Below are 21,830 nucleotides of genomic sequence, written 5' to 3'. Positions count from 1 at the left end.
TAGGAGCTTGTGTGAACCCTGGGGAGACGTGGGACTGTGCAGCTGGTATGAAGGGCACAGGCTCTGGTGTCTGTCTGTCTCGGGTTCAAATCCAGCCACTGCCCCTTAGCTGCCCCAGTTTCCGTATCTGTAAAACGCGGCTAAAAATAGCAGCGATGTCATTGCCTAGGGTTGAGGATCGACTGTCAGAATGCTCGGAGACCGTGTAGCACACGGCTTGCATCGACATGGGACATGACCACGGGGCTGTCAATGAGCATTTGAGGTTGTTCACGGCCGATATCGTCACTGCTCCGGGGTGATGAGCCATGGCCTGACCCGCTTTCAGGGCTTGAAGCCCTGAGCTGAGCCACGTGCTGGGGAGTGAGGGTACCACGTGCCCCGGCTGTGTGGGAGCTGGGTGCTGTGGGGGTGGGAAGGGCCCCGCTGCAGATCCCTGTGACTCTGTGCCGGTCCCACGAGGGAGGTGGGGTCGGACTTGCTTTGCGAGAGTGCAAGGTGGCGAGTTGACTGGGACGTGCTCCGGGAGCCAGCTATAATGTGTTTTCCCAAGAATTGCTGTGGCTGTCAGGGTACAGACGGGACGGGGGGCAAGGAAAGCTTGAAGCAGGTGAGCTTGCTGCGGTCACAGAGCCCGTGGGACACGTGGGTTTGAGGGTGATCTCCAAAGAGTCCAGGGAAAAGCACCCGGAATGGGGCCAAGCCGCCAAGGAGCTTCCTTTAGGGCTCCCTTTAGGATCTCCTGGGGAGCTTAAAAAATTCCTCTGTCCAGGCTGTACCCCAGACCGGCTGAGTCAGGATTCCTGGGGTGACCACAGACATCAGGGTTCAGAGTGCTCTGAGCTCAGCTCCCATTCCACAAATTAGGGTCAAACCCATTTGTCACTGTGACTATGAATTCTTCCTGGGAGCAAACAGGAATGATGCTGGGAAAACCCTGCATAAGCCATCAGGGGCGTGCGGACATAAGGTCAAACCGCCATGCGGGCACGGGGACTGTGGGGCAGCACTCGGCTAACAAATGAGTCCCAGCCATGACCGACCTCTGTATCTACTTTTCAGAGAGCCTGTGCCCCGTGTCTGGTCACACGTGGGGGTCATGAACATTGATGAGATGAGGAAAAGCACTTTTGGGGTCTTCATGGTGCTGGTCTCGGGTTTGGGGTTTGCACTGTCGAACTTGCAGCCAGTGGGGTGATGGCTGGTTTCATGTGGTCCACAACTCTGGGCTGGTGGGCCAGGTCTGTCAGCCTCCAGCCATGTGACTTCCCCACTCCGGGCCTCAGTTTCCTCCTCTGTGCTTAGGGACCCGTGTGCCTGCCAGCAGAGTGTTGCAAGCTTTCTGCTCCGTAATGCACTTTGCAGCCTCTGAGCTGAACGCATCTGAAGCCTTCGTGTCAGGCTGGGGCTTCTCAATTTTTATCACCTTTGACACAGAGAGCTCACCATGATCTGCTGACATCTGGATCTTTATTTGCATTTCTGCTCCCCTGTATTATTTGGTGCTGCTTGTTCTCAGACTTCTGCAGAATTACCTGGGCACACATTTGAAAATGCGAGTTGCCCGTTTCAGCCAGTTGGGGGTGGGGAGGGCCCAGGAACCTGCATGTTCACAAGTGTTCTCGGTGGTTTCTATCGCTCAGTGTAGGTGGGGGAGGTGAGCAGAGCCTCCTGCCCTCCGTCCCTTCCTCTCCTAGTTATCCTGATTCCCATCACTTAGCCATCGCTTGGGGGCACCTATACTTGGCCTTTGCTGAAGACAGAGCAGGTTTGACTCCTGCTCGGCTGTGTACTAGCGTGAGATACAGGACAAGGCGTCCCGTCCCTCTGAACCTCCTTGACTGTAAAACAGGGGGACCACTTGGGGGTAGTGCCCACTAGCCGATGTTAATTTCTCTGTGCCTTCCTGGGCTCTGGGCCGCTCAACCTGCGTCTGCTCCCTGGTACCAGACTGGCCCTGGCCCCCCGACCCCCTCCCAGGGACTCCTCCCTGTCCCCTACCAGGGGCTTTGAGGCTGACCCCACATGGCCAGTGCTTGGGGAATGGGAAACATCCCTGTGACAGGCAGAGAGCCTGGATCTGGGCTGTTGTGTGGCTGTGAGAAAGCTCGGGTGAAAGACGGAGTCTAATCCAAAGCCCAAGGGACTGGACAGACGGCCATGAGCTGCAGAAGGGGATGTGGACTTACTTGTCTCCAGCCCTGTTCTTGGGGGGCTCCTCTGAGCTAGTGGTATAGTGATAACTAGGATAAGGTCGTGATGAGATGCTGGTGACTGAGCACACGGCCATTAGCGAGGCACGTACTAGGCGACTTTCGTCTTCACCTCATTTCTTCTCTGCATCAGCCCCGTGAAACTGTCACCCTCCCAGTTCTAGAGATGAAGGAGTGAGGCCCAGCCCGTGAGCACTTGCACTCGGCCCCCGTGTGCTGTGTGGTTGCACACTACTCGGCTGTGGTCTTATTAATCACAGGACTGGCATCTCCGGAGCACATTACGGTTTTCAAAACACTTTTTGTTCACGGTCTCTGACTTGAATCCTTACCATCTAACGCTATTCTTCAGGTGCTTTTTAAAAACAGCTTTATTGCCGTATTACTTACGTAGCATAAAATTCACTCGTGTTAATTGCACAACTTAATGATCTTCAGTGAATTTACAAAGCTGCGGGGCCATCGCCACAATCCACTTTCCTGATGTTACCATCACCCCCCAAAGACCCTTTGTGTCAACCGGTCGCCTCCATTCCTACCCCAGCTCCAGCACCCCAGTCCGATCTCACCAACAGTGGTCGGGCTGTTACCGTGACATTTTATGGCAGAAGAACCTGAGTGCCAAGAGTTGTGACTGTCCCAATCTCACAGCTGAAATCTTGTTGGTTAATCTACTAGGAAGTGTCAGAGCTGGTCTTGAACCCTGCCAGCCCAATTCTATGGTTCCCTAAAGCCCCTCTCTTCAGCCGCAAGCCTGGACAGCTCTTTTCCCATCTGAGTTTCAACATCGCCCCTCCTCCCCCTCCCCCCCCTCCCCCCGCCCCCCTCCCTTCTCCCTGTCTCCTCTTCTCCTCCAGCTTTGCCACAAGGGAGAGACATGGCCAGGCTAGCCATTTCCTGCGGTGGCTGAGGCCTAGAAATCAAATTCCATTGACTGGTGGCTCCCTCTCTCCGGAGGGACAGGTGTGCTCATTTCCTGCAGCGGGAGGGGGGACAGGGATGTGTGGCTGGGGCCTGACCCAGCTTCCCTAGGTAGGTGAGCCAGCAGAGCACAGAACACTGCGTCTCTTGGGTGGTCATCTGTGAAGCTCTCAGGTGCCAAGACTAAACCCAGAAGCCAGGCGCTCTGGGGCACGTAGACGGCATTTTCTGGTCTTGTTTCCCCCTCCATGGTGTTGGGAGATGATGATGGCCATGCCATGGACTGACTGGCTGTTCGCTCTAGCAACGTGCCTGGAACATCTACCTACCTGGGTCTCCGGCCCCCAGAGCAGGAACCCTTCGGGCTCCAGGGATTAGGCACTGGCAAGGAAGGGGTCCCCATCTGGGGATCTACCACTTAGCCCAGATCCCTATGGTCATGGAGGGGGCAAAGACTAGGCTCACATTATCTCCCCAGGTTTGGAAGATCTGTTCCGGGGGGCAGATCTGGGTGGCAACAAGAGCCGCGTGGAGCCACTCCAGGACGACCTATGGTACAATGTGGGGTTCAGGCTGTCATATGTGGGTACTGGCTTTTCCAGCCTTGGGTGGGAGGGCTCTGGTCAGGATCAGAGGGATGGGTGTGCTGAGGGTTCCCAACCCCTGACCCCCAGCACTGGCTGCCCTGAGCTCTGGCTCAAAGCTGCCCTCTTGGGAGGACATTTATCTCGTCATGGGGTAGGGAGGGCCCTGGACAGGGACTTGGCCAGAACTGGTGGGGTCCTGGCTCTGTCATTGTCTGTGTGACCCTAGTGCGAGCATTTCTCCATTCCCAACCTCAGTGTCCACATCTGTAAAATGGGCACCAATACCTGCCATGCTTCCTGTTGAGCGTGTTTCAAACACCGTGCAGCCTGATCCTGAGAAGTCCCGTGGCTGCTGTGTGGCCCTGCCTGGGCCTCTCATTTTGGAGGGTGGGGGCTCCTTCTCAGGCCCCAGGAAATGGTAACGGTCGGTGCCCGCAGGGCCTGGAGCAGGAGGAGGGTACTTCTGCCTAAGCACTTGGAGTTGAAATGTTCATTCTTTCCTCTAGGGATGATTAGTTCATTTTAACTGGTGATTTTAAATCAAAGGCCCAAATGTGCAGAAGCCCACGGTAGTGAAGGTTTTAATGAGGCCAAAGGAAGCCTGGGTGAGAAGCGGCCTTTTTAGGGGCTGGAACTAGGGATCTCTGTGATTCTCTTACCTTGGCTATATCTTTATGGCATTGAGATGAGCAGCTAGTTCTGTTAAAAATAAGAGATCCCGGGGAGAGAGGATTATGGCGCCATTAAAAGCCATGTGACAGCCCAGAGCGATGGGACACGCCGCGGACACGGTACGATGTGACATTCTCAGGCTAGGCCTGCGGATTTACACTGTGATCATGGCATCATATGTTTTAAGTTGTAATTTATGACTGTATTTTGAATTTATAAAATGCTAAGTATATAACATGCATAGAATTTAAATTTTTAAAATATCAGCTACTAATCATTCACGAAAGTGGATGCTTATACTTAAATAGCTCCCATCTAGTGGGCCCTCACTGTGTGCCGGATGCTCTAAACAGCTTGTTGTGTCTTATCTTATAGAATCTTCACAGTCTTGTGAGGCAAATCCTCTTCTCTCCATTGCACAGATGAGGTAGTGAGGTTTTAAGAAGGTTGAATGATATGCCCAAGGTCGCATGGCTAGGACTTGAAGGAGCCAGAGCAGTGGTACCGAGTCTCTGTGACTCTAGCTGCTCTGATCTTCATGTTGTCCTGTAGACACACATGTCATGTTTGTTGATGCAGAAAGGGGATGGGAAGGCTAGAAAAAGCAATGCCTAAGTGGGAGCACTGATTGTCTCAAGGGTCGAGAGTTTCCTTATGGGCAATTCAATTCGTTTTTAGATATTTGTGCATTTTCTAAAGTGTCAACATATCACTATGTAGGGGAGGTAAAAAAAAAAAAAAAAAACAAACCCAAACCAAAGTACCCTCTTAGGTTCAGTGCCAGAGGCATGTGAATCAAAATGATAAAAGAAAGGCTAATAGGAGAAAAAGTTTATTTTCATGAATATGAGGGCTTCGTAGGAAAGAAGTAAAAACCCAAAGAAGTTAGACTCAGGAGTTTATATGCCATTTTGACAAAAGGTGATCAATTGTGGAGAAGTAACTAGACAAAGGAAGAGGGGTTGGGCTCCTAGAGGCGGTCTCTTGTGGGAAGGTAAGCATGCGAGGGAAAAGAATGGAAATGAAATGTTATTTAGTAAGGTCTATAGTGCCAGGTCAAGTTGGTGCCTTTGCCATTGGTAAGAGTCATCTCCAGGGATTAAGCAGTGTCCTCTTTCCTGTGTGGGGGATGGAGACACCTTTACCAGTGAGAATTTATGGTACATTTACAACAGGAAATGTATGCCCTGCTTTCCGATGGAAAAGTGGGGGGCAGAGAGAGTTGCTTTCAGTTCAAAACAATCCTTACGCCAAATGGCCTACTTTGGGGTGGCGTGCTCTGATCTCCCTTAACTAAGTGTGTGTATGTGTATATATATGTGTGTGTGTGTGTGTGTGTGTATACACACACATATATATTTATATTTATATATTTCAAACCTTTATTTAATTCTAGTTGGTTAACATACCGTGCAATGTCGGCTATAGGAGTAGAATTCCTTTAACTATATATTACATTTAAATCAGGATACGTGTGGTTACATTTCTTGTTTTAAATGTGCTAACTTGGGGCGCCTGGGTGGCTCAGTTGGTTGAGCGACTGCCTTCAGCTCAGGTCATGATCCTGGAGTCCTTGGATAGAGTCCTGAATCAGGCTCCCTGCTCAGTGGGGAGTCTGCTTCTCCCTCTGACCCTCTCCCCTCTCCTCGCTCTCTCAAGTAAATAAATAAGATCTTTAAAAAAGAGAGAGAGAGAGAGAGAGAGAGAGAGAGAAAATGTGCTAACTTTAAGGAAACAATCTAAGGGAGAGAGATCTCTGTGTTGAGACATCCACCGTGGACTTGACCCCTGGATAGGAAGCTGATGGGACACCTTACACGTGACTAAGGGAAGACTCAAAAAGCCACTCAGATTGAGCAGCCATCAGAAATGTCTGGCTGGGGACACCTGGGTGGCTCAGTCTGTGAAGCATCTGACTCCTGATTTCAGCTCAGATTGTGATCCCAGGGTCATGAGCTCAAGCCCCACGTCAGGCTCCACCCTCAGCCAGGAGTCTGCTTGTCCCACGCCCTCTGCCCCTCCCCCCACTTGTGCATGCGTGCTCTCTCTCTCTCTCTTAAATAAATAAATAAATAAATAAATAAATAAATAAAAACTTGAAACAAAAACAAACGGCGTGCTGGGAGGCTGTAGAGCAGCCTGGGGCAGGTTCTCGGATGTGACAGGAGGTGACATAGGGCAGAACTGAGTGAGGCCATATGGGGAAACAGAGTCAGAGAAAGCAGGACCAGAGGGCCAGGCTCAGGGCCCAGTGGCCCTTGGGGACGCAGAGCAGGCTCCAGGAGGCTTCTTTCCACTCTGGACCCGTGCCTGTCATCACTGTCTCCCACACGGTGGTAGAACCTAGAAAAGCCCCAGTCAGTTCATTTTGAAAAGGACAACAGAGAAAATCCAATGGAATGAATGATTTTCCACCACAAAGCCTTGTTTCCTGACCCAATGAGAAAGAATAGAAAAGCAAATCACCCTCTTCCCCCTGGGGTGAAACCGGTGTGGCAAACAGCAACGTGTGTGCGTGTGCAAAACAGGCGTCAAGGGCTTTGAAAACTTCGAAGTAGTCCTAAGCCCAGAGCACAGACAGCGAGGGTTTACTGAGCACTTACTATCTGCCGGGCGCTGAGCTGCGAGCCCTCTCAGAGATGGCCTCATGGTCACAGGCATTTTGATGGTGACGAGGATGGTAACCGTGTCATCCTTGGGAGCGGGTGTGGGTTGTTCAAAGTGCCTCTCCCACTTTGGCTCCCTTCGAATCACCGCCCCCAGGGAGAGGAGGAAGCCGAAGTGAAGGGAAGTCAACAGCCAGTGAGTCATGTGAGGTGGGCGCCAGGGTTACCTGCGGTCCAGGCTAGGAAGTCAGGCCCAGTGATAGTTTAAGGTCAAAGGTGCGGCCACAGTGACTCAGTGGGATGAGAGAATGAGTGTACCGCTGGGTACACGGGCTACACTTAGGAGCATTTCTTTTTCTTTTCTTTCTTTTTTATTTTTAAAGATTTTATTTATTTATTTGACACAGACAGAGATCACAAGTAGGCAGAGAGGCAGGCAGGGGGTGGGGGGAAGCAGGCTCCCCACCAAGCAGAGAGCCCCACGCAGGGCTTGATCCCAGGACCCCAGGATCAGGACCCAAGCCGAAGGCAGAAGCCCAACCCACTGAGTCACTAGCGCCCCTAGGAGCATTTCTTTAGAAGTGTTGTTTGGTCATGCTTGGCTGGGTGCCGGGGTTTCTCTTCATCTGGACCCCCCTGTAGACCCTACGGCGTAGAGAACTTGCCATCTCTCTCTGCCAAGGCCAGGCCTTCAGGACAGCTTTGAAATTCAGTTACAATGGAAAGGTTGCAACCCGCCAAGCAGGTAGCTTTCTGTGATGTCACTTCAAACCCTGCTGGCATTTTAAGATCCGGAAGCGGCTTGGGTTCCAAATAAGGGGCGCCCCCTCCCCTGCCCGGCCTGGAGGTGGGGTGGGGAGCAGAGGGGCACCTGCCTGTGAATTTCTGGCCGTGTCTCTGCAACAGCATGGGAGTCCTAGAGTGAAAGGCTTTGTGGCTTTGGCTTTGTGTTTTTTAATCAAGACTTCTTCTCAGTCACCTTAGAACCAGGTAGGCGGCTAATGCAGAGCTCTGGATTCCTGGTTCGAGGCGGGGACACGGCAGGGCGCTTTCAAGGGCAATTTTAATTTCCCGACTTTGTTGCCTTACCTGGTGGGCAAGGAAAACAGGTCTGTTTTGATGGTTGAAGATGTGAAAAGAGGCCGGTGGTGTGCTTTGTTGTGGAGTTAGGGACTAGAGGTGACTCAGATCCGCTTGTGACTGAGCAAAGTGACTCCTCCTCTTCCTCAGGTGACCCAGTCATCGAACATGGGGAAGCGGCTGGGAGTCCGGGGACCAGTCCTCGGCCCCGTCTCTGACTTCTAGGGTTTAGTCACTTCCCTTCTTGTTCTGCCAAGGATCTGAAGCGGCAGTGGATAAGAGAGGACAGGATAAAAGCTTAGAAAATCTGCCTGATAGGAAACTAAGGACAGAACGTAAGATGATTTGGGGGTGAGGTTGTCCACGTGACACACTGTGCCACAGGGTCTATTTCATAGGTGGTGAAACCCCGGTTTGTTTCTGAGTTACCCGGTGGTCAAAACAAAAAATCCCAGGGGCCTGAGGACACTCTCTTCTATCTGGAGAGACATTCTCGTCGTCAGTGTGAACAATCAACAGCAGGTTTCATGGGGCTTTTTCTTATGAAATCCCTCAATGCCTAAAAGTCTGCCCCAAAGTACAATTCAGGGAAAGCAATTCTTTAGGGACCAAACCAAATTAATTCCTATGGAAGAGGCCTTAATTATGGTCCCAGGAAAGACTCACATGTTGGACAGAGGACTGAGCCTTTCTAAGCCTGGTTTCTAGCATCAGAAACACTATGTTAAGCTGGGTTGTTTTTGTTTTTGTTTTTTTTTTTTAAATTTAAAGACTTATTTATTTGAGAGGGTGGGGAAAGGGCAGAGGGTGAGGGAGAGTTTCCCCTACTGAGTTTCCCTACTGTTTCCCTACTGAGCGTGGAGCCCCGTGCAGGATTCGATCTCATGACCCTGAGATCATGACCTGAGCCAAAATCAAGAGTTGGACACAACTGACTGAGCCATCCTGGAGCTCCTGAAACTGGGATTCTGGATGAGGGTTTTCCCTAAGCACCCCAGGAACTGCCAAGCCTCAGAAATAAAGTGACGCCTGAGCTGTGCTTAGAACAGTGTCTAACACATAGTAGGTGCTCAGTTAGGTTGTATTGTGGTTGCTGTGGGGTCAGTGCCATTGCGCCCAGAGAGCCACTCTCGTGTTTGCTCTACAACATCTGAAGCTCTTTGCAAAGGAGAGGCCCGTCTCGGGAGTCTCTGCAGCGGCTGTCGTGCTGCTAGTAGGGGGATCACTAGGAGACTTGCTGCAGAGCCAACACAGAACTCAAGGCATCCTAGGGCATGTGTGTTTCAGGCTCAAGGAAAGATGCGGGAAAGGAGGGCAGGACCAAGGGCGGTGTGTCGGTGACTGGGTGGGCAGCAGGGCACCGAATCACCCCCACACCACTCCTGGGGATGCTGCCTGGTTGCAGACAGAGCTGCCTTCCCAAGTGTTTATGGCCCAAGACGGCCCGGGAAGGCACTTTCCAGCCACCCTCCAGATCAGGAAGTAAGCGTGGCAGAGAGCTGGGGCCTTTCGCGGTGTCGTTTATCAGACGAGCACTATTTTTAGCGGTGCCATTTACTCTGAATTGCACCAAGCACTTCATGTTCTTGAAAAATCAGCCTCCACCTCAAGAACTCAGGGATTGCTGCAGCTGGAGGCATCTCGGAGCTCACGTGACGGCCTCTGCATCCTCATCTCGCAAAGGAGGACTGAGGACATGATGGGAATAGTGAATTAGCAGTAGATACGGCAGCCAGCTGGAAGGCGGACTTCCCGGCCGGCTCACTTGCTGATAACGTTAATTACTGCGTGAAATATTGCAAATAATTTGTGTGCCTCGGTAGGGGATTAGTTAAATAAATAATGGTCCGTCCACCCCCAAGATGTGTGGGTAGAAATATTATAATGTCGGTCATTAAAAAATAATGAGGTCAATTGACTTTTATTGATATGGAAGGATGTCCATGACATATTAATGAATGAAAGGAACAATTTGCAAAACAGCATTTGTGTGTGTGTGTGTGTGTGTGTGTGTGTGTGTGTGTATCTGTGTGTCTGTAATATTTATTATTGTACAACCAAATGTTAGAGGTGAGTCTCTCCAGGTGGCAGGATTTTAGATTGTTTAAATTTTCTTCTATATGTTTTAAGCAGCATTTAGCCTTTTCTCTTTCAATGAGTATGGATTTGTTATAACAAAAGTGTATTAATTTTAAAAACCATTAATGGCTCACTTAAAACAGGTTTTAAGGAGGGCCTGGGTGGCTCCATGGGTTAAGCCTCTGTCTTCGGCTCAGGTCATGATCTCAGGGTCCTGGGATCGAGCCCCAAATTGGGCTCTCTCCTTGGAGGGGAGCCTTCTTCCTCCTCTCTCTCTCTGCCTGCCTCTCTGCCTACTTGTGATCTCTCTCTGTCAACTAAATAAATAAAATCTTAAATAAATAAATAAATAAATAAAACAAGTTTTAAAAACCATAAAAAATCATATACTATTTTTTTTTAAAGATTATTTATTTGACACAGAGAGAGAGATCACAAGTAGGCAGAGAGGCAGGCAGAGAGAGGGGGAAGCAGGCTCCCACCGAGCAGAGAGCCCAATGTGGGGTTTGATCTCAAGACCCTGAGATCACGACCTGAGCCGAAGGCAGAGACTTAACCCACTGAGCCACCCAGGTGCCCCGGAAAACTATTTTTTTTTTAATAGAAAGCAAAAAGAATCCCATCCAGCCACACCACCATTGTTCGTTTACTGGAATTTATAGAAACGGTCACTTCTGAAAACCCCCTAAAATTCTATCTGATCCACATTCCAGAATTCACTGAATTCATTTTCCTAGATGCCGGGCACCTATTTCTAGTTTTCCTTTGCTCCAGATGCTGGAGGACATGCTTGTGCGTACATGTTCATACACTTTATGTTCTTAGCAGTTCCTAAACTTGGGTCTCCTGATCAGAGACGCAGGCATTGCTAGCCTCAGCAAATATTCCCCAATTGCTTTAAAAAGCAGTCTATCAATTTATATTCCAATGCGGCGACTGTCTTTTCAAAATATTTGCTAAATGAACCCATCATCTTGAAGCTGTTGGAGCTATGTCACACAGAAAATTGGGAGGCTGGTGCGTAGTTCCGGGGTGCCTTGGCTGTCACCTACTGTTGGCTTCATGACGTCGTATATCCCATCTGGTTCAAGCCAACAGACATCCAAAGGGTGTGAAGGGAGGGTTGGTAGAAAGGCATCCTGACATATTGGATGGAAAAACCAAATATCATACCCTAGAGGTTAAAGACAATTCTCCCCGAACCCATATGGTATCGATGTGTGTGTGATGGGCAGGAGGGTGGATTTAAGTAATTTTCAGGTTCACCCAAAGGATAGACTCATGAGAATTACCAGGACATTTTCGAAAAAAACGGGAATGGTAAAAGAAAGCTTGCCTTTCCAGCTATTAAAATTCTAGCGTTTTATGAGAAGAGAAGTAGAGACTAATATGGGCTTATGTTTTTCTGATGGAAGGATGAAGAAAGGAGTTTTGCTTTTTTGTTAGCATTGCACACCACTTTTTCATTTCATGTTTTCATTGCACTCCATTTCTTTCAATAATGGGAAAAAAAAAACCCACAAAAAGAAAGCGGAAGTAGATTTTAAAGTTCCGTAAGTAAATAAGCATCGTGAGCAAAAATGTCAGCTATTCCATACCTAAGCACGAACCCGCATCATAGAACGGGAATGCGAACTGGTGCAGCCATGGTGGAGAACACTACGGAGTCCCTCAGAGAATTAACAAGGGAAGTACCCCATGAGCCAGCAATCCCACTTTTGGGCATGTATCCAGAGAAAATGAAAATGTTATACACGGTAGGACACGTGCACCCCTGTGATTCACTGCAGGATTATCTGCAATAACCAAGATGTGGAAACAATCTGTGTCATCAGTGGGTGAGCAGATAAAGAAATCTCACACACACACACACACACACACACACACACACACATACACACACACACACAGGGACATATTATTTTGCCATCGAAGAGAATGAAATCTGGCCATTTGTGACAACATGGATGGACCTTCTACATGGAGGGTAGGGGTGGGGTGGAACGGGTGAAGGGAATCAAAAAAGAAAAATGGTAGGTGGAGACATTCTTTTTTTTTTAATTTTTACTTTTTTTATTAACATATAACGTATTAGCCCCAGGGGTACAGGTCTGTGAATTGCCAGGTTTATAAACTTCATATGTCCATAACCCAACCACCCTCTCCCTACCCGCTTCCCCCGGCCACCCTCAGTTGTTTTGTGAGATTGAGAGTCTCTTATGGTTTTTCTCCCTCCCAATCGCATCTTGTTTCATTTATTCCCTTTCTACCTCCCAACGTCCCCACGTTGCCTCTCAACTTCCTCATATCAGGGAGATCGTATGATAATTGTCTTTCTCTGATTGATTCATTTCACTCAGAATAACACCCTCTAGTTCCGTCCACATCATTGCAAATGGCAAGATTTCATTTCTTTTGATGGCTGCATAGTATTCCATTGTGTATATATACCACATCTTCTTTATCCATTCATCTGTTGATGGGCATCTAGGTTCTTTCCGTAGTTTCGTTATTGTGGACATTGCTGCTATAAACATTCGGGTGCACGTGCCCCTTCGGATCACTACCTTTGTGTCTTTAGGGTAAATACCCAGTAGTGCAATTGCTGGGTCATGGGGTAGGTCTATTTTCAACTTTTTGAGGAACCTCCATACTGTTTTCCAGAGTGGTTGCACCAGCTTGCAAGGTGGAGACATTCTGTACAAGTCTTATACTTTCATAGATGATGAAATTTCGATTAAAATAAGATTGCTCCCTATAGTCTCATCTTTTAAAATATTGCTTTTAAAATATTGCTATAGAGCTAATTATGTGTCAGATATTGTATTAGAAAATGGTGTGCAATGCTAACAAGAAATCATTTCTTCAGTACACTGTATTAGAGTTAATCATAGGGTACCTGGGTGGCTCAGTTGCTTCAGTGTCAGACTCTCGGTTTTGGCTTGGATCCTGATCTCAGGGCTGGGGGATCAAGCCTGCATCAGGCTCCACACTCAGCGGGGAATCTGCCCGAGATTCTCTGCTTCTCCCTGTGCCCCCCTTCCTGCTATCTCCCTCTCAAAATAAGTAAATAAATCTTTTTAAAATTAAAAAAAATTTTTTTTAAATTTTTAAAGATTTTATTTATTTATTTGACAGACAGACATCACAAGTAGGCGGAGAGGCAGGCAGAGAGAGAGGGGGAAGCAGGCTCCCTGCTGAGCAGAGAGCCCAATGCGGGGCTCAATCCCAGGACCCTGAGATCATGATCCGAGCTGAAGGCAGAGGCTTAACCCACTGAGCCACCCAGACGCCCCAATAAATCTTTTTAAAAAGTAACATCGCACCCATGTTTTCCTGCTGTTTACACTGTATACTGGTGATCCAAGAGGCTATTCATGGGGAAAGCCTTATGAAGGGCCCACAGGAACTCAATTCTGGCGGTTAACTGTCAATCTATTTCAAAATAAAAAAGGTAATGTAAACAAAGTATACAAAAAGCATCATGAACAAAAATTTAAGCCATTTAAAAAAAAACCACTTCTCTAGTAATCATGAACATGCAAGTTAAGTCAACAACGAGGGGATGGACAGGTGGCTCAGTCGTTAAGCATCTGCCTTCAGCTCAGGTCATGATCCCTGGGTCTTGGGATTGAGCCCTGTGTGGGGCTCCCTGATCAGCTGAGGGCCTTGTTCTCCCTCTCCCTTTGCCTGTTCCCCCAGCTTGTGCTCTCTCTCTTGTTCACTCTCTCAAATAAATGATAAAAAAACTTCACCAAAAAAAAAAAAAAAAAAGAATGAAGGAAGGAAGGAAGAAAGGGTCTTGCCCAAAGTTCTCAACATTTGCATAGTAGTTTAATAAATTAAGGTGCATTTGTACATGAACTACTCAGTAGACATTAAAAACCTTATTTTCTAAGGAATTTTAATGACATATTACTAAGTGAAAGAAAGGATGTAAAATCCTGTGAATTTTTAAATTCTATATGTTTAAAAGTACAGTGTTCCTGTATGTGTAAGGATGGAAAGAGCTGAACAGAAAAGGCAAATTTTGACAAAATGCACAGCAGTTTGTTGACTTTGAGGAAGACCTCTGACTTCTATTTTAAAACCAGTATTTTGGGGCGCCTGGGTGGCTCAGTGGGTTGAGCCTCTACCTTCGGCTCAGGTCATGATCTCAGGGTCCTGGGATTGAGTCCCGCATCGGGCTCTCTGCTCGGCGGGGAGCCTGCTTCCTCCTCTTTCTCTCTGCCTACTTGTGATCTCTCTCTGTCAAATAAATAAATAAGATCTTTTAAAAAATGCAAAAAAAAAAAAATAAAACCACTATTTTATTTCTGAATTTCTTCTCGGAGGAGGTAATGCCTTTGTAAATCAGGAACTACATTAGGAAGTTAACAAAGTACAATTAGCATCATGAGACCCACACAGCCGTCTAGCAAAACACACAAGAAAGAAATCTAGCATGTTGATGATTAGGATTTTGAACCATCCTTTTATTCTCTGATATGTTTTCTGAATTTTCTACAAAATAAGTGCAGCTCTCATGGCCAGGGAGTAAACCACAGCCTAAAATGTCCAGGTGAGCCCCCAAGTTATTTTTGCATGCTCGGGGTGTTGGAAATCTCAGGGTACAGTCTAAGCCTATTTTAGACCAATGTTAGTTACATTTCCAGTCTATTTTCTTCAGCCCTCTAGATGCTTTTCCACGTGAAAGATCCCTACATCTGAAGTAACGTGTCCAATTGCTAATCTGAAAAAAATAAAATAAAATAAAACCAAACGTTATTTCATGTGCATTTCTAGACTTTCTGGACACTGTTGCCCTGGAGGATAAAGAAAAACATCGAGCACGGTAAATTTAACGTGCTGTTTAAAAATGAGTCTAGCGGGCGGAAATATAAACGTGGTACAGCCACTTTGGAAAACAGTTTGGCCGTGTTTGGTACAGTTAAACATGCATCTACCATAAAACACGATAATTCCACTTTTAAGTATTTACCGGAGAGAAATGAAAGTGTATGTCCAGACGCAGCTTATACACAATTTTTTTTGCAGCAGCAATGCTCGTAATAGCTTCAAACTGGAAACTTCCTAGACGCCCACCCATAAGTAGAGGGATAAACTGTGATATATTCATGAATCATCACAAAACAATACAAAAGAACAAACAATGATAACACAATGGCACAATGAACCTCGGAACAGGGCACCGTGGGAAGAAGGCAGAAGCAGGAGTGTGTACTGCACCTTCTATTCTTGGAGAAGTCTGGGAAGGACAAGGTCAGCTATAGTGCCAGAAAGCCGGTCCGTGTTTGCCTGGGGCTGGGATGCAGGGGGCATGTCTGGGTGGAGCAGGAGAGAACTTTCTGGGGTGATGGAGATGTTCTCCGTCTTGATTGTGGTGGTGGTGACATGGAGACATGTTCGTGAAAATTTCTTCACCTCTCTATTTAGAATGGATGCACTTTGTCATATGTAAATTATACCTCCGCAAAAATGATCTTTTTTCTTTTTATTTTTTTTAAAGGTTTTATTTATTTATTTGACACAGAGAGAGAGAGAGAAACCACAAGTAGGCAGAGAGGCAGGCAGAGAGAGAGGAGGAAGCAGGCTCCCCGCTGAGCAGAGAGCCCAATGCGGGGCTCGATCCCAGGACCCTGAGATCATGAGCTGAGCCGAAGGCAGAGGCTTTAACCCACTGAGCCACCTAGGTGCCCCCCAAATGATTCTTTTTTAAAAGATTTTATTTATTTATTTGAGAGAGAGCAGGGAGGGGCAGAAGGAGAGGGAGAAAGAATGCAAAACAGACTCCACACTGAGCTCAGAGCCTGATGCAGGGCTCGATCCCACCACCATGAGATCATGACCCGACCTGCAACCAAGAGTCGGACACTTAACCGACTGAGACACCCAGGCATCCCAGTTGATATTTTTCAAGTGAGTTTATTCTATGCACAGCCACTACGAAATTAAGAATTATGAATCTGGTATCAGAACATTAAACCACGCACAGAGACTTTCAGTGTGCAGGGCCCGGCGCAGGTCCTACACCCATGATGAGTACCTGGGTTCTGTTTCCTGACTTTTCAGATACTCTTGTGCGTGTGTGTGTGTGTGTGTGTGTGTGTGAGAGAGAGAGAGAGAGAGAGAGAGACACTACTTTACATAAATGGGGTCATATTACAAATGCTGTTTTTAATTTTATTTTTTTCCTCAAAAATATGCTGAGGTCTTCTCTCTGAACCAGTAAATCCGGCTGGATGTGGTTCTCCAGAGAACACTGCACGGTGGGCCGCGCACTTGTAAATGAGTAAGCAGTCTCCTTTTGATAGCGTTTAGGATGTTTTCTGTTTTTCGTGGTACCAGCACCCACCCCCACTGTATGGGGCTCTGTGCACAGAAATTTCTCGGCCCTTTCCCAGCAGCCCGGCCCCTCCCCGCCAAGGCACCCTCTCTGATGTGCCTCAAGATTGTTTGCCTTTCACATTTCCCTTCCCGCTTTCTTTTTCTCTTGAGCTTTAGAGGGGGTAGGTCTCTGTCATCAACTTTACCTCATAGGATTCTGACACCACAAGGTGAGGACCGCAAGGCTCAACGTTGTGCAAGAGGGGCCCCTCAGGGTCAAACAGCCTGCGGGGCCCTGTGAGCAGGGGCCCTAGGAAGTGTACCGAGCCTCAGGATTTCCAGAATCTACCATGAGAGGATGGCCTTGTACCCCCACAGAGAAGGGACCCTGCTACATTTCAAAAGAAGGGAGGTGTTGACTTACATTTTTACCGTACACAGCCTGATGCTGGCTTTCCACGCCCAGAACAGTCTCTCGGGCCTCTTGGGCTGCTGGCTTCAGAGTGGGCCGAGCTCACGGCTGTGCGCGGTGTGAGGGACTCTGAGCTGCCCTCTGTTAGTCAGGCAAACATTTAGTTGGGTCAGGCCACGCAGCACCATTTACAACCAGTGGGGTGGTTTGAAATGGAAAAGTCTGGTGACCTCTGGTGACCTCTGGCCTCAGGAACGTCCCCTGGTCCCCTCAGCTTCCACTTTCACTATACAATGTGACCCCGGCACTTAGATGGTCTTTCCTGGTCTTTAGGGTTTCTTCCAGGCCCCCGATATGAGGGTCCTGTCTCTCCTACCCCCAGACAGGAGTGGCTTTTCTAGGCTTGGCGGGACTGGGCTGTGTTGTCTCTGAAGGAGCCTGCCCTGGGCTCCCCAGAGGACCAGCAAGTCACTCCTGGGCTAACGGAGGAGAGGCCGGGGAGGAGGGGGACCCCCAGGGAGCCAGGACGGGAGGAGAGTCCAGTGTCAGCCGAGCTGCACTGCCGTTCTGCTGGAGCAGAGTCAGGAAGTGAAAAATGACAAAAAGCAGGTGAGAAGGGTTGGTGAATGTCAAATCGATCAGGTCACCCAGTGTATGCTAAGTGGCATTCATCAAAGTTAGGATTCTACCTTGAGACAGGGAGGCAGAGGCCTGGTCCTTCCTGACGATGGCATTCAAAGGAACGGCTCTCACTCAGGTCCTTGAGAGACACAACCCTGGTTGGAAGGAGATGCACGTACAGCTCAGAGGGACAGAGAAAAGATTTATAATTTTAAGGTGGTTTTTTTTTTTTTTTTTTTTCAATAAATGCTCCATGGAAAGCGAGCTAGCCTTGGGTGTTTTCTGGAATAAATGGTCAATTCTTTTGGCCACCTGGAGCTTTTGCAGACAGGAGCTCGGGGGACTGGGTCACCCCAAGGATGTGGCCATAGGCTGCTGGGAGCCATGAGAGCTTGGTCAGTCCCCTCGTGCAGGGGCTTGGACTGGAAAGTTCATGCGGAGCATTTCTGCAGCTCTGAGCTCTCCTGCCTTTCCTCATCTTTCTACCAGGCTGCTGGTCCTCAGATGGGAAGGGGCCCCAGGAGTCTTCAGCGACTCTATTTTTAGCGACCTCTGTCCTCCTCCCAGACCACGCCCTTTCACGCTCTCTCCTAATTTTCCCTCTTCCCCTGACTGAAACCGTGCAGACCTGACCCACCCCCCAAAAAACTACTGGGACACCCACAAAGGGACGATTTGAAGTGTCGGCCCTGGTGACGAGGAATTAAATGACTCCAAGAGAAGAAGTCGTTTTGCAAGTGGGATGGGTTCTGGTTTTTATCTTCAGCAGAATCTTGAAAATCGAGAAGTAATTTGATGCTATATTACTCTGTGGGGTTTGGCCTCTCAATTGGACACAGTTGGAAAAAATCAAGCAGCATCACTACTAAGAAAATCCCTTCCTGGGGCACCTGGGTGGCTCAGTGGTTTAAAGCCTCTCCCTTCGGCTTGGGTCATGATCCCAGGGTCCTGGGATCGAACCCCACACTGAGCCCCACATCGGGCTCTCTGCTTTGCAGGGAGCCTGCTTCCTCCTCTCTCTCTCTGTCTGCCTCTCTGCCTACCTGTGATCTCTCTCTCTCTGTGAAATAAATAAAAAAATCTTAAAAAAAAAATCCTTTCCAGTGTCACTGGCCAGCCTGTGGGTCTATAAAAAATGAAAAACAGGATGCTAATGCCTGTCTTGTTTTAGCAAAAAATAATACCCCTCCACGGATACATTAACTAAATGAGGGGGAAAAGATCTTGACACCTGATTCAGAGAGAGATACATTTCCAATAAAATGTAGCCTTTGTAGCTAATAATCATTCATCAAAATCATAACACCTCTGTTATTTTCATTTGTGTGCTAAGGATAATTGTAACTACAATTGTGGTCAAGGAGGGGAATTTTACCCAAGCCTTCTGACCTCTGGAAATGGTAAAGTTCTAATATTTTAATTTATATATAGGATGATTATTACAGGTATAAAAGTGTGAGAATATATGAGGACAACATTCTATGGAAGGAGCAGAATAAGTGTTCGAGGAGGAAAAGGAATGATGTGGAAACACTAACTGGTAAAGAAGAGCTTGCTCATGTACAATCGATTCTTGCCCAACGTGGGTGTGGACTGAACGAATCCACTTACACTCAGATTTTTTCCCATCAATATATGAACAGCACTGTAAATGTATTTTCCCTTTCTTATGATTTTCTTAGTAATATTTTCTTTTTTCTAGTTTACTTTGTTGCAAGAATACAGTATATAATACATACGACATAGAAAATACTTGTTGATCGGCTGTTTATGTTATTGACAAATCTTGGGATCAATAGGAGGCTACTGGTAGTCAAATCTTAGTGGGGGTCCAAAGTCAAAAGCAGATTTCCAACCGTGAGGGGGCAGGGAGCGGGTTTGCCACCACTTCCCCCATGTTATTCAAGGGTCAACTGTATTTTTAAAACATATGAGGTTATCATCCCAGGGTCCTGGGATCGAGCCCCACGTTGGGCTCTCTGCTCAGCAGGGAGCCTGCTTCCTCCTCTCTTTCTCTGCCTGCCTCTCTGCCTACTTGTGATCTCTGCCTGTCAAATAAATAAATAAAATCTTCTTTAAAAAAAAAAAAAGATGATGGTTGTACACTGTCCAAGAGGCAATTTTTTTTTTTTTAAGATTTTATTTTTTAAGCGATCTCTACACCCAACGTGGGGCTTGAACCTGCAACCTCCAGATCAAGAGTGAGCCAGCCAGACGCCCCAGGGAGGGCATCTTGGGTTTCTGGGTGGGCCTGACAAACGGGACATAAAACGGATTAGTTAGCAGGAGAAAAGCACCACATTCACCAAATTTACATGCCCAGAAGCCCTTGTGAAGCCCCAAAGATGTCATGAAACCTGCTTGATTCCACAGCGGGTTGAACAAAGGGGGCAATTGTTGGGGAGAATCTAAACCATAGGAGAGGCTAAAGGAAGATAATTATTTCAACAAAGTCTATTCATACAGAACTTTCTCCATCTCAACTTCTGGTCCTTGAGGATAAGAATGCTACTTCGCTTCTGGTGTGGTAAGGAAGACGTCTTCTCAAATGGGGATTTCATCTCCTGCTTTTAAGAAAAAGAAAGAAGGTCAAAGCGTTTTTCTCGTATTTGCTGTTTTCCGCGTATCTTTCACTCAACATAATCTTTATGCCAGGCTGGTTTTTTTTTTTTTTTTTTTTTTTTTAAAAAAAAACCCTCCAACACCCCTGTTCCTGGCAGCACTAGTCATCACAACGAATTGTAGAAGCGACCCTTTGACAGACGTGAATGGGTGAGATGTGCCCTACACTTCCATGCGATTCGGCCTCAAAGGTTCAGGACAAAGGAAGGGGTTTCCGACACCCGCTATGTGGACGGACCTGGAGGACGTTATGGAAAGTGCAATGAGCCAGTTGCAAGAAATTAAATCCTGCAAATTCCACTCATGTGAGGTACTTAGAGGGGTCGAAATCACTGAAACGGAGAGTCTGATGGGGACTCCCGGGGACTGGGGAGTGGGGAGGAGAGTGCATGTTTAGTGGGGACGGAGTTTCAGTTCTATAAGAAGAAACAGGCTGTGCAGATGGACAGTGGGATTAGCTACACGTTATGAATGTATTTAACATACCGAACTGTGCCCTTAAACATGGTCAAGACGCTAAATTTTGTGTCGTATAAGTTTTACCACCAGATAAATAAATTAATTAAATTAAATAAATAAAAATATTTGGAAGGAACATAGGAGAACTGTGGATATCAAAGTTCTCTTCCACGAGGTTCATTTAAAAGGCTGATGGCAACAGTGTTCTTTTAAAATGTCGGTATTTAAAATAGGACACTGAGTAAGAAATGCGAATCACATCCTGCTTCATCAGACTCTTGGTGCAACGTTTTAGAAAACAAGCAAAGAAGATACGAGGGCGTCTGATGTAGCTTTCCTGAAACCCTTACCTGGGAGGGAGGGCCGTGGGGGGGTTGGCAAGCCAACTCGTGCCCTCGGGCTGTCAGGCCTGGGGCTTAGTTGCTGATGGCCTGCAAGTTAAGAATGGTTTTAACATTTTTAAATAAAATAAGCACAAGGAAGAGTATTTCGCGACACATAAAAATGGTATGAAATTCAAATTTCCGTGCCCATAAATAGAGTTTGTCTGGAACAGCACCAACCTCATTCATTCCTGTCTCGTCTCTGGCTGCTTTCCCAGAACTCTGGAAGAACTGAGTGGTTGTGACACGGACCATATGGCCAGCAAAGCCTGGAGTAATCGCTCTCCGGCCCTTCGCAGAAGCTGTGTGCCTACCCCAGACTAAGGAAAACCGCCTCGTGGTTCTGGCTCTGCTCCTCACCGTGGACAAATCATCCCACCTTGCTGGGACTCGGGCTTCCCATCTGAAAAAGATGTGCTGTTTGGATACAGTGGTGTTGGAGTCCTCTACCGTCTCTAAAAATCAGGCGAGTCTGGGAAAGCAGTTCGTACTTGGGTCCTAATGGTCAATACTTCCCAGGAGTACTCGCTTTTATAAAAATGACCCCTGTGGGGGGTGCCCAGATGGCTCAGTTGGTTGAGCACCCGACTCTTTGTTTTGGCTCAGGTCATGATCTCGGGGTCCTGGGATGGAGCCCGTGTCAGGCTCCGCGCTCAGCGCAGAGACCGCTTGTCCCTCTCCCCGGGCTCCTCCCCATCCCCCGCACCCTCTCTTTCAGACAAATAAGATCTTTAAAATAAATAAGTAAATAAATGAAAGTAAAAATGACCTATGAAGAGGTGACATCTTCACCCAAAGGGGTGGAGGGCTGACGGCAGGGTTCTGGGCACTGGCCGTGGCTTGGTGCC

At 47.7% G+C, this 21,830-nt stretch overlaps 1 long non-coding RNA gene across 1 annotated transcript; it reads left to right on the top strand.

Annotated features, from left to right (window-relative positions):
• The first annotated feature begins 487 nt into the window (after positions 1-487).
• On the top strand, positions 488-21,443 carry LOC131813447 (uncharacterized). Its single transcript, XR_009346821.1, has 3 exons — positions 488-610; positions 20,239-20,450; positions 21,201-21,443. It is a non-coding gene; the product is annotated as an uncharacterized LOC131813447 (long non-coding RNA).
• Positions 21,444-21,830: the final 387 nt, after the last annotated feature.

The sequence above is a fragment of the Mustela lutreola genome, chromosome 1 (genome assembly GCF_030435805.1).
Source record: "Mustela lutreola isolate mMusLut2 chromosome 1, mMusLut2.pri, whole genome shotgun sequence".
NCBI classification, from domain to species: Eukaryota; Metazoa; Chordata; class Mammalia; order Carnivora; family Mustelidae; genus Mustela; species Mustela lutreola.
This window is presented reverse-complemented; position numbering and strand designations above follow the sequence as displayed.